At 40.8% G+C, this 19,973-nt stretch overlaps 1 protein-coding gene and 1 long non-coding RNA gene across 2 annotated transcripts in view; one reads left to right on the top strand and one right to left on the bottom strand.

Annotated features, from left to right (window-relative positions):
* gbe1b (glucan (1,4-alpha-), branching enzyme 1b) overlaps positions 1-19,973 on the bottom strand; it is a 555,782-nt gene that overhangs the window by 90,693 nt on the left and 445,116 nt on the right. The gene's annotated exons all lie outside the window — the stretch shown is intronic.
* On the top strand, positions 342-18,578 carry LOC117508642. Its single transcript, XR_004560154.1, has 3 exons — positions 342-431; positions 6,965-6,971; positions 18,568-18,578. It is a non-coding gene; the product is annotated as an uncharacterized LOC117508642 (long non-coding RNA).

Raw genomic sequence — 19,973 nt, 5'->3', positions numbered from 1 at the left:
GCACAATTTCTACGTCTTACGTACAATTTATACATGTTCAATAAAGACCCTCTAAAAATCAATCAATCAATCAATCATAAACAATATTTCCCTTTTAATGGCATCTGCAGGAGGGCATGCGTGTGCGCATACATGAGCTTTTGAAAAGTGCAGAAGGTAGCTTTGAATTAGTGGAAGTTAGCGTGCAAGCTGACGTCCGTGAGATGTCTTGTACATCACTCCAGAGTAGGCATGTGAATCTCATCATTGACAATGATTCGATACACACCTCGATACAGTGCCAATGATATGATACATATTGCGATACATGACGATATGATACATATAGCGATACATGACGATACGATTCACCCCTGTTCCTGATTCGATGTGATTTGATATGTATTTCATGGTGATTCAATTCCTCACAATATGATATGATGCAATTTGGTGTGATACAATTAATGATGGGTATTGATAAGATTTTATCGATATCTATGCCATTATCGATTTCGCTTATCGGTCCAATTCTTTATCGATTCCCTTTTCAATACCTTTTGTGAATTTTCTGTGTACTAAAAGTACGCTTTATAGGGTGTCTATGTCAACAACATTTTATTGAGTCTTAAAGTAAATAGATATGAAATTGGTCACTGGATCCTTGATCTCTGGACAGAAAAAGAAAAAGAAAATCTTTAGTTTAGTTTATGTCAAAAGCATTTCCTTTCAGATATTAATGACACAAAAGTAACTTCATAAACTCTGAGCTGAGCTCTTACAGCTGACTGCGCTGCACTACAGGATGTAATTCATAATAAATGAAGGACATCTCATTTTGGGGGGTTGCAGTTTATTGTTTGTATTATAATGTTTGGAAAGACGTGTCATTTGATTTAAAACGGTGATTCGCTCTGAAGTTGTTAATTCTGACTGAAATCTGCGCAGCTCTTTGGAGCTGTGCACTTAGTCCCACAGAACAGAGGATATTATTGTTATTATTATTACTGTTATTTCCTTTACCTGATGGACAACTTCAGTTTACGCACCGGCTGGTGTTCATGCCAGAGAACCATCACGTAAAACTCCGGTGTGGAAAGGAGAACGATTCTTGTTTCTTGTTTGCAACAAGACAAGACTCCCAGTTCCTGACTTTAATCCACACAAACCTGACTCACGATTGACATCTTTAAGCGAAGCGAAGCAGAGAACCAGCGAACAGTGGGTCGAAGTGCTGCTTCGATACTTTAAGCTTCAAGCAGACCTGCTGCAGTCTGCAATCAATGCAGAGAAATGATCTCACTAGCTTTTACATAATATGTGACAAAGAGGTTATATGTTCACACAAAAGAAAGAGTTTACAGCTACCTAGACCAGCCAATGGCGTCACTCTGCCGCTTTACTGTCATTGGCTGACACGCCGCCCCTCAAAAACAGACAGGCGCACAAACAGATGCATGGACGGATGGACAGGTGGACGGACAGACGGACGGCCAGACACACGGACGGACGCAAAGTCTTCGCAATACCTGATGGCCATATTTGATGGCCTCGGCTAAAAATCAGAAGGAAGGCAAAAACAGATTCAAATTGCAGTTTCTAAAGTTTCTCTAATCACAACCACAAGCCTACAACTTCTTTGGAGTTGATTGGGTGTCATGGTGGCTTCCCTCACTCGTCTCTTTCTTGCACAGTCACTCAGTTTTTGAATTTTGCCTACTCCAAACAGATTTACCATACTGTTTTTATTTCTTAATGGCCGATGTAAAATAAGACTCACACATATTACGGTACTTGAAAATACTCATTTACCTGTCTGAAGAAAACTGGCTATAAAAATATTTTGTGTGAACATGAATCCTTCCGTTTAGTTTGTTCAATTTGTTATGGCATTACAGAGGAAATTTTCAAAGGAACTCATTTTACTAAGTGACGACACATCTTAAGACAAATCAACCTCTGAACTAGTTTAGAGTGGGCTCTGGTAAATGTCCTCCCTCAGTGACAGAGATCTGGCCTCAACATATACACTAATTTACTAATGCAATCTGTTTGGACTGTGATAGCTGCCTAATCAATTGTACTGCCAGTGCAAACAATGTATTATATTTGGGTGTCTCAGTTGCAAATTTTCTGTTCCTTTTTATACTTGGAGACTCATGCTGATAAGATCTGAATTGTTGGGAATTCCGACATCTTTGATAATAAGCTTTCAGATTCCTTCTGGTACATCTTGTAAAGCCTTGTGTCCCTTCCCATGCTGTCCAAGTCAGCGGGCCAACAGGATTTGTATTATCATGCTACTTTTTGTTGATATATAACTAAATTAACTGTATCTCTGTATTTTCAGATGATACATCAGAAGTGACATGAGTGTAGCCAATCTGCTCTGGGTACTCCTGATCCTATCAGATCTTAGAAGTTAACCAGAGTAGGTCCTGATCAGTGCTTAGATGAGAGACCTTTTTGAAAGACCAGGGGCTGTGTGTGTGCTTCTTTAGGGCCCTGTCCCACTGGGGAGAGGATTAATTGCGCATGAATTGAGTATACAAAGTACGGGCGTTCGTTGTCGTCCGCAAGAAAAATGGCCAAAAATGACAAATGTCCCAGTATGAATTACGGATATATTAATAATATATAGCGAATATATGATGAACAATCACGGTTATATAACGCATGTAGTGAGGAAACTGTTCCGACACATTGAGATTATCACAGCAGTATTACGGGTGTATTATGAATGCATCGCGCACGTGTTGCACGTGCACAGCATCTGCACTGCGGTCAAAAAAGAAGCACACTCAGGCCGTCGGCATCACTATTCACACCAACAATACAGCCTCTGGACCATTTGCTGGACTTGGACAAGTTGACCACAGAGTTAATGTTCATTTTGTCATGCGAGGGTTAATTGTTCATGAGTTTGGGAAGCGGGAGGTGGAAGCCGCTCGGGTGTGAAACTGTTTTTTTTTTTTGTTTTTTTTTTTGAGTGAGTTGTGGCTAAAACAGCAACTCTTCCTTTTGTTGGTGCTAAATAAAAGTACTGGATTGCAGCAGCTACGTCTTTGTGGATCTACACAGCCAGACCGGCACTGACTGGCAGGTATGTTGCTTTCTGCCACACTTTGGGTTTACGTGACGTCTTTGTTATGCATTCACAGATTGTCCACAAATCAGCTGCAAAGCAGATGTAATAAAAGCGCTTTATTCATGGCTAGTTTGTCTGCATTCGCTACAACATATTTTAGTTTGTGATGTGAACATGATGGGCACACAATATATCTGTTTTACACACTGTCCCGGTCCGTTGTCAAGCCGCAAATCCCCGTCAGTTGCGGATATCAGCAGTTAACGGCAGATATACAGCGCACAGAGTGAGTATGTATTGTGTATGAATTAAGTATAAATGGAGTATGTAAGGCGGATATTATCTGCATTCAGATTTTTAAACAGCGCAAAAATCCTGGCTGTGGACATGCGTGCCTCTGCGGATGATCACAGGCGTGTTCGGATGACTGCCGACTCATACAGGCATGTTACACGGATATTGCGGATGTTTGGCGAATATGGGCCAATTCTGTGCGCAATCCATACGCAAATCCTTCTAAACGCCAGTGGGACAGGGCCCTTAGGTAAAACTGGTGTTGCGTCAGACACGGCATCCACTGTAAACCTTATGCCAAATGCCAATGTGGACCTGCACAACAGAATGGTGGCAGCCATTTTGTTGTGGAAGACAAACACCAGAAGCAGTGTGGTGGCCAATTTGTCAGTTCACTTGGAAACAGACATTTCCAGGTTCAAGATCATCCATGTCCTTTTGCTATGTAATGTGTTGTGGTGTCAGATAGGGCATATGGTGTAAAACCTGTATCAAGCCAACATGCAGAGCCGTACTGAATCTACTGCAGTGAGCCTGAGCAAAAAGGGAGAAGCTGAAAGAACTTACTTTTTACAGCAGAAGGAAAGCATGTGAAAACAATAAAGGACCAAGACAGCTTTCTTGTAGCACACCATATCTGTACATGAATGTGGGACATATTTGACATTCAACTTTATGTGGATTTGTTGTGGAAGCACATCTACACTGACCAGTGTTTGTACATTATTAAAAAAAGAAGAAAAATCAAGAATTAATTTGCAAAACCAGATGTAATTTCTTTAAAAAAGTGATATGAATGCTGTATTTGCATCTGTTATATTATAAAATAATTTAAGATTTTTTTGGTATCATTTATAATAGTCTATTCTTTTTTCAATACTTCTTTCAAGAATGGCATTTACATATAACATTTTCAACTCTTGAAATATATCATAATACATGCTGCCTGGAAAAAAGTATCAATTTGTCTCCAACTAAACAAGGCCATAGTTTTCAATCAAAGATTAAGGCTCTGAATTGATGAGCATTCCGCATTGATGATAGTTGGTACAGCTGCAATCTACCAGCATGTCACACAGAGAAAAGTAATGCAGCTTTGCATATGTAATCCATCTTTATATATCATACAGCACACTGCTGAGTTCTGGTAAATACTATTATCAAATATGTTTTCCTGTTTCCAGCAATCTTGACTGCTACAGGCTTGATAATATCAAAATAATGTACTGATGAGGAATTGTGACAATGTCTACTCTTTCTGAATTGCAGTTAGTGTCACCACAGCTACATTTGAATTATTCCAAATGACATTCAAGTAAGGATGCAGACAGACTGGGAGAATGATGACCTGACAATTTCAAACAGCTTATTGGCACAGAGTAAATCAAAGACTCATCTGCCCTGACAGGTACAGCTTTCATGATGGGATCCAAGAAGGATTTCAAATATTCTAACCAACCAGATAAAGCTGACTGCATGAAGAATGTGTATATCGTGAGCCAGAGCAAAAACAAAAATAACAAAGAACAAAACAAAATACTGATGGAGTGAGTGCCTGCCAAAAAAATGTAGAAAGTTGGGAATCAGAGTGGCTTATTTACCCTGTAAAACCAACCAGATCCAGACTGGACACAGATTGTACAAAAATACTTTACAGTTCAGACGTGGATTCAGTTGGTCTTTGTCAGTAGGTTTCTGAATGACTTCAAAATTTTGCACAAAGTTGAGCACACCGGGAGCAACTTGAGGATTAAGAACCTTTTTCCAAGGCACTTCAGTGAGCTTCCAGTCTGATGGGAATCCAGATGAATCATTTAAATCAAGGACATTTCAAGTAAACTGCTAACAGTTAGGGAGATGATGTCTTGTCTTTTACCATATTAGGTATGCCAGCATCAGGTTTGGTCTGGGAGCATGCAATGGTGCCCCACATTGTAGCACCAACAGTACGAAATTACCCTGGGTCCTGATTGCCATCCTCTGGTTAGCATCCAAGACTCACAATTATACAGTGTAACTGGAAACACCAGGACTCTAAAAACATGTATTTTTGTTCTCCTGCAAACCTCTGTCCAGCCACCTCATGATGCAATAAACTCTTCCCAGGCATCTGTCAAAGTCAAACACCAACATTCCAAAGATATTAATGTTCCTGCAAAGAAAAGCTAATCTTTCTATAAGTTCAACAATTGAAGTCATTGCGAGCTTGTATCTTACTCTTGATTGAGGACATTTGCAAACATAAACATTCATTCTTCAGTCAGCTTTTCAAGTGCGAAAAGCTAACTGAAGATTCCACAAAGACTACGGCACTGTCCAAAAGGACGTATGTCTGTGCAAGCAAGATCTAATCAGAGTAACAGCCAGAACACATCCTTGATGAATATCCAAATTTAATGGGAAAAAGTCAGAGTCTACACTCTGTGTAGCACTCACAGTACCTGTGTATAGGGCAGCTGTGATTTCCAGCACCTTATTGGTGATACTGGAAATGCTTAGGATGTCCTACACATTAGCCTAATCAACCAAATCAAATGCTTTATAAAAACAAGAGTCATCAGCAGATAACATTACATAAACCCCCCAGTCCCCACAAATCAGTAATACAAAGCATCTGGGGAATCACCCAAGTACACACTTATACTAAATATGAATGAAATTGGTCAATTTGTTCTTGAGATATCTTGCTAACAAGGGTGGCAAAGACAGTACCTTGAATAGCTCACTCTGACCGTGAAATTGACCTCAAGGTCACTGTGAAGGACTAGTGTCAAGGGTTCATCCAAGTACACCGTTATGCTGAATATGAATGAAACTGGTCAACTGGATTTTGGGATATCACACTAACAAGAGTGGCAATGACAATACCTTGAATATCTCACTGTGACCTTGAAATGGACCCTAAGGTCACTAAAACTGACTCTTGTCGAGGGATCACCCAAGTACACCCTTATGTTAAATATGAATGAAATGGGTCAACTGGTTCTTGAGATATCACGCTAACAAGAGCGGCAATGACAATATTGTGACTATCTCACTGTGACCTTGAAATTGACCCCAAGATCACCATAATTGACTGGTGTTGAAGAGTCACCCAAGTACACCCTTTTGCTAAATATGAATGAAATTAGTCAACTGGTTCGTAAGATGTTAAAAAGGGTGGCAATGACAACACCTTGAATATCTCACTGTGATGTTGAAATTCACCCTACGGTCAGCGTAATCCACTGGTGCCGGGGATCACCCAAGTACACCCTTATACTCAATATGAAAGAAACTGGTCAAATGGTTCTTGAGATATCGTGCTAACAAGAGAAAGTGGATGGACAGACAGATGGACGGATGGACAGACAGACATGCTTATTGCTATATCCCCCTGTATTTCATGCAAGGAGGATAATCAACACAGGCAGCAGATAAAAATTACAGTTACTCACACTTGTCTTCAATGACTAACTACAAAGCCAGACTGCTCCACTCACTGAACGGCACGTAAGTGGGACTGAATCCTATTAAAAATGACTCTTTGCAGCCACCTTGGCCCATATATCTGTAATTGTTGCACTCCAGGTGATCACCGTTGCTTTTCAAGAGAGGGACAACAAGGCAATTTGTGCAGTCTGACTGGGTATCAAAGTTTAACAGAGACAAGTATAAGAGGTCACACCTATTTGACAATGAAATAAGCAATGATTTATAACCCGTGACATGGTTCAGAAGAAGCTGGACGGAACAGAAATTAGTTTGTCGAGATGGATGTGTGAAGTTACACAGCTGGACAGCATCATGAGAGAATCAGAGGAACAACAAAAGTAGGTAAAATGTGTAAAACCATAGGAAAGTAGTCTGAGGTAGTTTCAATGTGACGAGAACAGACGAATATTCTTTACAATGATGCCTCACATTCACATACACAGACACACCAAAGTCAGTCTGCTGCCACACAAGTCTCTTAGCTGCATAATGGGAACAACTAGGGGATGAAGGACCTTGCTCAAAAACACTTTACTTGAGCAATTGGTTGGCCAATAATATCTCTGATATGAGCGTTTCACAAACACATTAGTATTGGCATTATTTTTGCCAATATGAAAACTTTTGACAGAATACACCATGCAGAAAAATACTTTTGCTGTTAGGAAACAGAGTCATCATTTTGTTTGTCCAGCAGACGGTGCTCCGCAAAATAGATGAGAAATCTATTTTATGGAAATACTGAGCGACATGCTGGCTGCCAATCCAAGTGAAGGCAGTGTCACACCAGTGTGATGTACGTTGGATGGATCCTCAAACAAAACAATCAAAGATATGCTCCCGGATAGCTGTATTTATGTATAAATGTAATATCTGTGACATTTTTTCCACTTATGTTTGGAAAACATTAGTGAGAAATGAATACTTTTATATATTGGCATATATCTGTATTTTTTTTTTTTTTTTTTTACTCATTATTGGTATTATATCAGCGTCCCCAAAAACCAATGAGTTTCTTGTATGACAGGGAATGGAACTGAGCAATGAGCATCCTATGACCTCTAACTTCCAGGATGAGCTCAAAGTGGAGATGGCTACAGGCTTCAGGCCAATGGGATGCTCATTTAGCATGTGCAATGTTTACCCAGGATTGTCTTGTCAGTTGGGCTGCCACACTCATGAAAACAACCCATCAAACCACTGACCGTAGGATTGGCATTATCCTGGCTACAGCAGATCACTGATTGAGGGGATGAAAGTTGACCACAAGTCTGACTGGGAAGTTGCCATTTGGGACCCAAAGTATTTTCCTGAGATGCTCAATTGAAAACCTCACATAACTTGAGATAGATATTACCAGACATAAATATCAATATGATAAATTAAAATGAGCTTTAAAAAAATGCAAAATGCAAGTCTCTAAACATTACCAATGTGCATGAAGTAATTCTTAGTTAATCCATCCATCCATTTTTAGTAAAGGTTCACGGGGGCCCGGAGACTACGGTGTTCAGAAATATCACTTTTTACAGGCGTCAAACTGATCAAACTACTGAAACATTTTCAAATATAGAACTGATGGAAGGTGGGGTCTTATAATCTTTGATGGTTCATGTTTAGTGATTAAAACTGCAACTAATAATTGTTTTCATTAAAGAACCTATTCACAGTGTTGAGGAGTAACTAGTTCCATATATATATATATATATATATATATATATATATATATATATATATATATATATATATATATGTGTGTGTGTAAAATAGGATATTTGACATTTTTTAATGGTGGTAATAAATTCTTCAAAGTTTCTATAATGATTTTAACTGAAATTGCAGGAAATTAAAATGAGAAAGTTTTGTGAATAACTGTATTTATTATTTGGCAGATTTAGTTGGTGCCATGTTTGACAACTGGCAAGGTTGAGATATTTCCTTTGTTCAGAGCTTGTCTGGTTACCAGGGACTTTTTAATGGTGATATCAATGTCCATTGTTGTTACCTAATATCATATTAACTCCAAAAATATTAGTCCTATCACATTTCCGTTTTCACAGCGTTCATCCTTGACCCAAAATACATAAACATACCAAATGGCAAAAGTCAGCTACAGTTTGCCCGTGATCAAAGTTACACACACACACAGACTTACACAGAGGCCACTTAGCTTTTAATATATTGATGATTTACCACCCTCTGCTGGAATGGTGTGTGATTCCAAAATGTAATTATCAACATCCGCTGTTCACTGTTCCCACCTAATATCCCTAATTACTCCAAAAATATTAGTCCTATCAATTTTACATTTTTGTGGCATTCATCCTTTACCCAAATTACAAAAGCCTTGACCCAGAATACATAAGCATACCAAATGGCAAATGTCAGCTCTCCCCACTTTCTCTGTGATTGAAGTAATACATATACACACTCCACTTTGCTTTTAATACATACGAGGGCTGTCAATAAAGTAACGGTCCTTTTTATTTTTTTCAAAAACTATATGGATTTCATTCATATGTTTTTACGTCAGACATGCTTGAACCCTCATGCGCATGCGTGAGTTTTTCCACGCCTGTCGGTGACGTCATTCGCCTGTGAGCACTCCTTGTGGGAGGAGTCGTCCAGCCCCTCGTCAGAATTCCTTTGTCTGAGAAGTTGCTGAGAGACTGGCGCGTTGTTTGATCAAAATTTTTTCTAAACCTGTGAGACACATCGAAGTGGACACGGTTCGAAAAATTAAGCTGGTTTTCAGTGAAAATTTTAACGGCTGATGAGAGATTTTGCGGTGATTTTGTCACTTTAAGGACTTTTCACGGTGCGAGATGTCGCGCAGCGCTCTCAGGCGGCGTCATCAGCCTGTTCAAGCTGAAAACCTCCACATTTCAGGCTCTATTGATCCAGGACGTCGTGAGAGAACAGAGAAGTTTCAGAAGAAGTCGGTTTCAGCATTTTATCCGGATATTCCACTGTTAAAGGAGATTTTTTTAATGAAAGACGTGCGGACGGATCCGCGCGTCAGGACGCAGCCGACGCGGTGCGGTGGCACAGGAAAAACACCTCCGTGTTGATAACCATTTGTAAAATCCAGGCGGCTTTTGATGGCTTTCAGTGGAGTGAGTATATGAGAAATTGTTTAACAGGCAGGACATGTTCCAACTTGTCCTTAAGGCTTTCAACAGAGGTGTTTTTCCTGTGGCGGAGCGTCGCGGCGGCTGCGTCCCGACGCGCGGACCCGTCCGCACGTCTTTCATTAAAAAAATCTCCTTTAACAGTGGAATATCCGGATAAAATGCTGAAACCGACTTCTTCTGAAACTTCTCTGTTCTCTCACGACGTCCTGGATCAATAGAGCCTGAAATGTGGAGGTTTTCAGCTTAAACAGGCTGACGACGCCGCCTGAGAGCGCTGCGCGACGTCTCGCACCGTGAAAAGTCCTTAAAGCGACAGTCTCACCTCAAAATCTCTCATCAGCCGTTAAAATTTTCACTGAAAACCAGCTTAATTTTTCGAACCGTGTCCACTTCGATGTGTCTCACAGGTTTAGAAAAAATTTTGATCAAACAACGCGCCAGTCTCTCAGCAACTTCTCAGACAAAGGAATTCCGACGAGGGGCTGGACGACTCCTCCCACAAGGAGTGCTCACAGGCGAATGACGTCACCGACAGGCGTGGAAAAACTCACGCATGCGCACAAGGGTTCAAGCATGTCTGATGTAAAAACATATGAATGAAATCCATATAGTTTTTGAAAAAAATAAAAAGGACCGTTACTTTATTGACAGCCCTCGTAGATGGTGATTTACTGCCCCCTGCTGGAATGGCATGAGTGTGCAGAATTTAATTATCAATGTCCTGTTGTTAGCTAATATTCCTAATTTCTCCAATAATATTAATCCTATCAACTTTACATTTTTGCGACATTTATCCTTTACCCAAAATAGATAAGCATACCAAACGGCAAATGTCCCCAGTTTCTCTGTGATCGAAGTTACATACACAAATGTACACAAAGGCCACTTCGCTATTAATATGAGAAAAAAATATTGAATTAAAGAGATTATATTTAGATATAATAAAAAAATTGAATGTGTAAAATATCCATTAAGCCCACGTTGCTTTACATCTTTGTGCAGGAATGGCAAATTTCAAAACAATGTAGGCCATCAAAAGTTACTATGACAATTCTGATTCTGATCTATATTTTGAATTTGCATGACCGCATTCTGCATGCTAAGCAATCTCTGTCTCAGTGTTGCCAATTTAGTGACTTTGCTTCTTGACTGAGTGACTTTTTGACCTTCCCTAGCAACTAAAAATCCTATAGGGACTAGCGACAAATCTGGCAACTATTATTCCAAACACTGCTAAGTTTTGTAGGAATGGAATAATTTGGAATGTTTTCGCTTGGAGGACGACACTGGGAGATGCAGGCGAGGAGCAGATATTTTCTGCAGGCGATCATGGAATCTTAATTCAAGATATACTGAATAACTCAATCAATGTTTGACAGTAATCGTTGTGAGATCGACACTGCCAAATTTAAATTTCTGTTTAAGATTTTTCAGCTTTATTGTCCATTTGAAACCAGCTGTAATAAGAAATCACATTACTCTGAGGAAGTAACTAAAATAGTTACATTAGTTGTTACAATTTAGCAGAAGAACTAGTAATCTGTAAGTTACATTTCAAAGGTAACCCTCCCAACACTACCTGCTGAATATATTTTTTTTCCATTGCTCAAGTGATTGTCCTGTTTGTAAAAAGTCACACCACAGTGAAAACCTGCAGATATTTAAAAGCTACATGTGAGATCATGAAGAAATGTAGTAAATAAACAGGAGAATCCACCCTGGATCTGTGTAGACCATCAAACAGACAGACAATGGGTAGCTCTGTGATTTTTATTTTTATTTTTTTTGCTGGGGGTGAGGGTCGGGGGGGGGGGGGGTGTCCAACCTCTACACGTCATACAGCAATTGCACCATTACCAAAAAAAGTGCCATCTCATATTGGATCCTAGTTTACAGCACGGTCACCCACTGATCATTTCCAGAAACAGAAATGGTGTGGGGCTCCATTGCGACCCCCCCCCCCCCCCCCCCCCCCACACACACACAGGTAAGAGAAAGTTTAAGGATATGACAGCTGAGTGCAATGAAAAAGCACTTTTGGACACGGTGAGCTTGTCTTGTTTACCTCCTCTGCCTCTGAGTGGCACTTTCATCTGTCTTCTTGCCTAATTGGATCCTTTGCACACATTCCCATCGGAGGATCTGCATCTCCTCATACAGACCCCACATGTACCTTCCTCATACACACATGGCACGTTCGCCTTTATGTGTTTACTGCCTCTCCTGTATAATGACAGCCACAGTGTTGCCCTCACATTTATTTGCATTTCCTCTCAACGCAGCCAGCGCTGAGGCCTCTTCTCAAACATCAAACGAAGCACCAAGAGGAAAAGATGTGGTTCTATCTAAATCAAAATAAAGCCTCAAAAATGGTCTTACAGACATCTGCAGCAGGGCTATTAGTGCTGCAGTGCCCGACTTTCACCCCATCACAGCTCAGCAGAAAAAAGCACAAAATGCAATTATCAAACAAGCTTGCAATTATCACACAATATTAAGAGCTTAGGGATTACGTCTGTTGTTTTATGTGTCCCAATTCAAATTAAATGTGCTTGGTTTTTTTCCATCTTAATTAATGAATAGTGCTAATTGCAATGACTAGATTTTGTGTTTTTTTTAATGACTAACACACATGCAAATAGGCAGTCACTAACAAACAATGAACTGATAACGGCTTTGCAGAAACTGATATTGAGGTGATTATGAAATGAAGCAGCAAAAAGACAAAAATGTCCCTTGAACTTTGGTTAAATATAGTGTAGAGCCCCTAATACTCTAATACCCCTCATCTTTGGCTGGTGTTTTTGTGGCGGTTTAAGCACTCTGAAAGCAAAATGCAGATCTAATTCATTCTTGTGCCTGATATGATTACTGATTGTCATTTCTACGAGTAAACAAATGGATACATAAAAATAGTAGCAAACTAGAGATCTGTGGGTAAACTCAAAGCAATGCTCCCACTTTTTCGCTGCGTGCTCAATTATTAGGTAAGCAAGTATTGTGATCTTATCATTTCTATGAATATTTTCCAACTCCAAGCTATATAAACCTGAATGTTTACTGGATTTAAACATTCTTGCATGATATTTATTTGTAGTGCTGGGTTGATAAGATCGATTTGCCAATTTTAAATCGATTCTCATTTTAATTACCACAGATCGATTCATACACCCAAAAATTTATAAAATGTACGAGGGCTGTCCGTAAAGTATAGGTCCTTTTTATTTTTTTCTAAAACTATATGGATTTCATTCATATGTTTTTACGTCAGACATGCTTGAACCCTCGTGCGCATGCGTGAGTTTTTCCACGCCTGTCGGTGACGTCATTCGCCTGTGAGCACTCCTTGTGGGAGGAGTCGTCCAGCCCCTCGTCGGAATTCCTTTGTCTGAGAAGTTGCTGAGAGACTGGCGCGTTGTTTGATCAAAATTTTTTCTAAACCTGTGAGACACATCGAAGTGGACACGGTTCGAAAAATTAAGGTGGTTTTCGGTGAAAATCTTAACGGCTGATGAGAGATTTTGAGGTGATACTGTCTCTTTAAGGACTTCCCATGGAGCGAGATGTCGTGCAGCACTCCCAGGCGCCGTCGTCAGCCTGTTTCAAGCTGAAAACCTCCACATTTCAGGCTCTATTGATCCAGGACGTCGTGAGAGAACAGAGAAGTTTCAGAAGAAGTCGGTTTCAGCATTTTATCCGGATATTCCACTGTTAAAGGAGATTTTTTTAATGAAAGACGTGCAGGCGGATTGCAGCGTCGGCTCGCAGCCGCCGCGACGCTCCGCCACAGGAAAAACACCTCTGTTGGAAGCCTTGAGGACAAGTTGGAACATCTCCAGCTGATAAACAATTTCTCATATACTCACTCCACTGAAAGCCATCAAAAGCTGCCTGGATTTTACAAATGGTTATCAACACGGAGGTGTTTTTCCTGTGCCGCCGCACCGCGTCGGCTGCGTCCCGACGCACGGACCCGTCCGCACGTCTTTCATTAAAAAAATCTCCTTTAACAGTGGAATATCCGGATAAAATGCTGAAACCGACTTCTTCTGAAACTTCTCTGTTCTCTCACGACGTCCTGGATCAATAGAGCCTGAAATGTGGAGGTTTTAAGATTGAAACAGGCTGATGACGCTGCCTGAGAGCGCAGCGCGACGTCTCGCACCGTGAAAAGTCCTTAAAGCGACAGAATCACCTCAAAATCTCTCATCAGCTGTTAAAATTTTCACTGAAAACCAGCTTAATTTTTCGAACCATGTCCACTTCGATGTGTCTCACAGGTTTAGAAAAAATTTTGATCAAACAAAGCGCCAGTCTCTCAGCAACTTCTCAGACAAAGGAATTCCGACGAGGGGCTGGACGACTCCTCCCACAAGGAGTGCTCACAGGCGAATGACGTCACCGACAGGCATGGAAAAACTCACGCATGCGCACGAGGGTGCAAGCATGTCTGACATAAAAACATATGAATGAAATCCATATAGTTTTTGAAAAAAATAAAAAGGACCTATACTTTGCGGACAGCCCTCGTATATATATATATATATATATATATATATATATATATATATATATATATATATATATATATATATATATATATATGAGGTCTATTAGAAAAGTATCCGACCTTATTATTTTTTTCAAAAACCATATGGATTTGAATCACGTGTGATTACATCAGACATGCTTGAACCCTCGTGGGCATGCGAGAGTTTTTTCACGCCTGTCGGTTACGTCATTCACCTGTGGGCAGTCTTTGAGTGAGGAGTCGCCCACCCTCTCGTTGTTTTTTCATTGTTTAGGAATGGCTCAGAGACTGCTGCTTTGTTTGATCAAATTTTTTTCAAAACTGTAAGGCACAACTGAGTGGACACCATTCGATAAATTCAGCTGGTTTTCAGTAAAAATTTTAACGGCTGATGAGAGATTTTGGTCTGGTAGTGTCGCCGTAAGGACGGCCCACGGCGCCTGATGGTGATCTGCGCTTCGAGGCGGCAGCGTCTCGCCGTTTCAAGTTGAAAACGTCCACATTTCAGGCTCTGTTGACCCAGGAAGTCGTCAGAGAACAGAGAACTTTCAGAAGAAGTCGGCATGAGGAGTTTATTCGGACATACGGGCAGAGTCGCATGTCGGGCCGGACCTGACCGCGGGGGGTCGCGACAGGAAAAACACCTCCGTTGGAAACCTTAACGGACAAGTTGGAACATGTCCAAGCTGTTAAACCATTTCTCAGTTACTCACTTGTTGAAAGCCATCAAAAGCCGCCTGAATTTTACAAATGGTTTTCAACACAGAGGTGTTTTTCCTGTCGCGGCGCACACAGATTTGCGGAGTCGTCACGGAAACGACTCGGCGAATTTGCGCGCACGTCTTTCATTACAAAATGTCCTTAAACAGTGGAATGTCCGCATAAAGTCCTCATGCCGGCCTCTTCTGAATCTTCTCTGTTCTCTCATGACGTCCTGGGTGAATTAAGCCTTAAATTAGGATGTTTTCAGGTCGAAACAGGCCGACGATGGCGCCTGGAACCGCTGCACGACGTCCCGCTGCGTGGGAAGTCTTTACACCGACAGAAACACCCCATAATCTCTCATCAGCCATTAAACTTTTCACCGAAAACCAGCTTAATTTCTCGAATAGTGTCCACTCGGATATTCCTCACAGGTCCAGAAAAAATTTTGATAAAGCAACACGCGCCGTCTCGAACAGCGTGTAAAACAAAGGAATTCAGCCGAGAGGGCGGGACCACATCTCACTCAAGGCCTGCCCACAGGGAAATGACGTCACCGACGCGTGAAAAAACTCACGCATGTGCATGAGGGTTCAAGCATGATTGGTGTAATCGCACGTCATTCAAATCCATATAGTTAAAAAAAAATAAAAGGGTCGGTTTATTATCTAATAGACCTCGTATATATGCACTTCTCGCCACCATTGGACCAGAGTCTCTGAAGAAATAACGCTGTAGTTGGGCTGTTCCGCTGTTTCCGAGGGTGTGAAAATGATCATTTCTCTAGACCAGGGGTGGGCAATTAATTTTTACAAGGGGCCACATAGGGAACCTGAATTATGTCCCAGGGCCACACCATCGATAACTCAGCTGTCTCCCATTACAAATTTTACAAAAAATTACCTATTTAATAGCTGTTATAGGTCATTTTTTTTATTATTGTAATAATATGTAAATATTTAAATATACCAAAATAAACCTCTCTAATGATTTGCAACACACAAGCTTGACATTTTTAATATATGTAATAATAATCACAGACCTCATGAGGGCCGGATAGAGACATGCAAAGGGCCGCATGTGGCCCCCCGGGCCGCAGTTTGCCCAGGTCTGCTCTAGACTGATTGTGGACTTGCTGGTCCTGATTAAGAAGCAACACGTCCACAATTTATTTATCAACCTCTGTCAAGTCAATCATGACTGGGACTCTTGTCTGTTGTGGGCAAGACAAGGGAATCGTTCGCTGTTTAATTCACAGAGCAGTGTCTGTTTTTTCTTTCGTTCCTCATAAAGTGCCTTTTCTGTGGGACTGCGCACGAAGGCTCTCTAGTGTGGACTGACTTTTCAGTCAGTCTTTTCCACGAACAACTGATGTGTTGCTGTGGGAGACGTTGTCCTGCAGTGTGCCGTGCTGCAGGTGTGAATATTTGTAGGGGAGACCGGGACTGTTTGCCTCCGGAACATTTTTAAATTTATAACTCTCTCAAACACTATTTCCAGCATTTTGAGGGCCAAATTTTGTGAAGTAAAGCCATAGTTTGTTTGTTTTTATCTTTGCTACAGCCTTACTTTAAAGCCAAAAGAAACAAGGCATCAGGCCAAATCATGGAAGGGTGTAGAAATGTACATGTGTAGAAATGCTCCTGTGCCCTTCATTATGTTTGTAAAATAAAAATACTATTCTATCATTCTGGGGGGGGATTTGGTTTGTGCTATCAGTCTTATAACCGTCATTAACTGCCAGAAAACAGTGCTGAAGTACCCTCGGCCGCATGAGCATGTTATCAACGAAAGAACGTGTAGAAAGAATATGACCTTTTGACCACTTAAAATTGGTCAAGGTTAGCCATCTCTGAACTTGTCCAAGGTCTGTGTCCCAAGAATGTTCCCTGTGAATTTGAAGACCCTGGCAGTAATAGGAAGTTGTGCTGTGCACAGACAGACAGATGGACGGAAGCAAAGTTTTTGCAATACCCGATGGGCATATTTTGTCCTCAGGTAAAAATGGCAAAATGCCTTTCAGAGAAATGCAACAAGTGAAGTAGCTACGCTGTTGAGGTGTGATCACAGAAACACCAAGCATTTTATTGCAAATAGTCAACAAGGCTGCAAAAAATGTGTGGAGAAAAGACAAATTACTTGCAAAAAACTTCAAAAGAATTAAACATTCTATCAGGAATCTATTATCTGGCAGTGCCACCATATTCCAGAACTGCAGCCTACCCAGAATGTCCAGAAGTACAAGGTGTTCAGTGCTCAGAGTTATGGATGGCCAAGGTAAGGAAGGCTGAAGCACAACCACCAGTGAACATGACTCACGTTGAAATGTCAAGATTGGGCCAATAAGTATGTGAAAACAGATTTTTCAAATGTTTTAAGGAGAGAAGAAATGAGAGTGACACTTGATGGACCAGATGGATGGGCCTGTAGCTGGATCACTGATGGGCACACAGCACCACTTCAGATCGGATGCTAGCAAGGTCAAAGGATGAGCCCTGGTATGGGCTGTTACTATTACGGATGAGCTAGTGGGCCTTTTTTGGGTTGAACATGGACTTAAAAACAACTACTGAAAGTTTTTAGAAGATTCTTCAATGAGTGGTCCAGGAAAAAGTCTGGATCATTCAAGAAGGCCATGATTTTTTCATGCAGGACAATGCTCCATCACATGCATCCATGTACTCCACTGCTTGGTTCGCCAACAAAGTCCTCAAAGATGACAGAATGATGACAAGACCCCCATTCCCAACCGACTTAAACCCTATTAAGAATTTGTGGGCCCTTCTTAAAAGCATTTGGGAGGCTGTTGTTACTGCTGCACAAACAGTTGATCAACAGATCAGAAATCAAATGATTCCATGGAAGGAAGGCTCATGGTAATTATTGAAAAGAAGAAGTGCTTGTGTTCATTTTGAGTTGTTTATTTGAGATGGTGGCACAGTGGCTTAGTGGTTAACACCGTTGCCTCACAGCGAGAAGTTTCCTGGGATCACTTTCCATCTGGTCCTTTCTATGCGGAGTTTGCGTGTTCTCCCAGTGTTTATGTGAGTTCCCTCTTATTCCGCTTATCGATTCCCCAATCAATATCTCTTGTGAATTTTCTGTGTACTAAAGTAGGCTTTACAGGTTTTCTATGTCAACAATATTTTATTGACTCTTAAAGTAAATAAATATGAAATTGGTCACTGGATCCTTAAACTCTGGACATAAATAAACTCTACATGGTGGATCCTTGATCTCTGGACATGAATAGAAATAAACAAAATCTGTAGTTTTTGTCAAAAGCATTTCCTTTCAGACATTATTGGCATGATTATCTCTCCATACATCTGAGCTGAGCTCTTGCAGCTGGCTGTGCTGCATGTCAGGATGCAATTCATAAAGAATGCAAGACCCTTATTTTGGGAGGAAAAAAATGTTTTAGTCAATTGTAGTTTATTGTCTGTATTACAGCGTTTGGAAAGAGGTGTCATTTTATTTAAAGCGGCGATTCGTTTTGAAGTTATTAATTCCGATCGGACTCTGTCTCAGCAGAGAGCCGCACAGCATTTGGAGCTGTGGCAACAGAACAGAGGATGATTCTCATTTCTTGACTGCAACAACAGTCCCAGTTAGTGACTTTAAGCCACACAAAAGTGACTCATGATTGACATATTTTAATGGCTTTGAGAGGGGTTAAGAAGTAGATCTGCCACTTGTGAAGAGCAGCAAATCAAAGAACCAACAAGCCAGCAGATCAAAGCACTGCTTCATTGTTTCAAGCTTCAAAGTGGAGTCGCGCTGCAGAAGCAGTTGATTACAGAGCTGCTGAAGGGTCTGCAATCAACAGAGAAATGATCATTTTCCCAATAAACACCCTCAAAAACAACGGCTGCTCTGAAGGACAGATAAAGGAATCGTTAAGCAAAAAGGCTATTGATGTCAATGGATCGAGTAATTTCTTAATGATACCCAAAAAGAACTGGTTCTCGATATCCAACCCTACTTAAGAATAAGCTCAACTTTATTTATCCCGAAGGAAATTATTTTGTGGCTTCCCCACTTCGAAAGACACGCAGGTTCTGCAAATTAAAAACTTTAAATTGACCATAGATGCGTGGTTGAGTTTTGTCTCTGTATTAGACTAGCGTCCTGACCAGGGTGTACCCTGCATCTTGCCCTGTGACTGATGGGATAGGTTCCAACCCCCCACCAAGGCTGTGTTTACTTCCACGGGATAGGTTCCAACCCCCCACCAAGGCCGTGTTTACTTCCACCTTCAATGTCATCAGGACAGAACTGCAAAGTTCATCCAGGTTACAGACCAACTCATCGTAAGGGTCTGAGGGCCCAGCTACAGCTGGGTTGTTTGGATTTTTCTGTTTGTTTCTGGCCATCAAAAAAACACAAACAAATAATTTATCTATATTATAATAGCCAAGTGGCCTCTGTGTGCATGCGTGTGTATGCATTCAATCACGCAAAAACCGGGGAGAGCTGACATTTGCTGTTTGGTATGCTCTTTATTTTGGGTTAAGGATGAATGCTACAAAAACAGAAAGTTGACAGGACTAATATTTTTGGAGAAATTAGCAATTTTAGCTAACCAGTAAACAATGCACTTGTGCTGCAATGCACATGGGAGATCGGGGTTTGGGGTTTTTAAATATTGCTATGGTGGTTGATGTTAGTTTAACAGTGTTGTTTATGTTATTGATTTATTGTGTTTTTGTAGTTCAACTGGTTTAGTCAGATTAGTTAAGTCTCATGTTGCTGTTACCATGAGTGAAAAGTG

The sequence above is a fragment of the Thalassophryne amazonica genome, chromosome 4 (genome assembly GCF_902500255.1).
Source record: "Thalassophryne amazonica chromosome 4, fThaAma1.1, whole genome shotgun sequence".
Taxonomy (NCBI): Eukaryota; Metazoa; Chordata; class Actinopteri; order Batrachoidiformes; family Batrachoididae; genus Thalassophryne; species Thalassophryne amazonica.
This window is presented reverse-complemented; position numbering and strand designations above follow the sequence as displayed.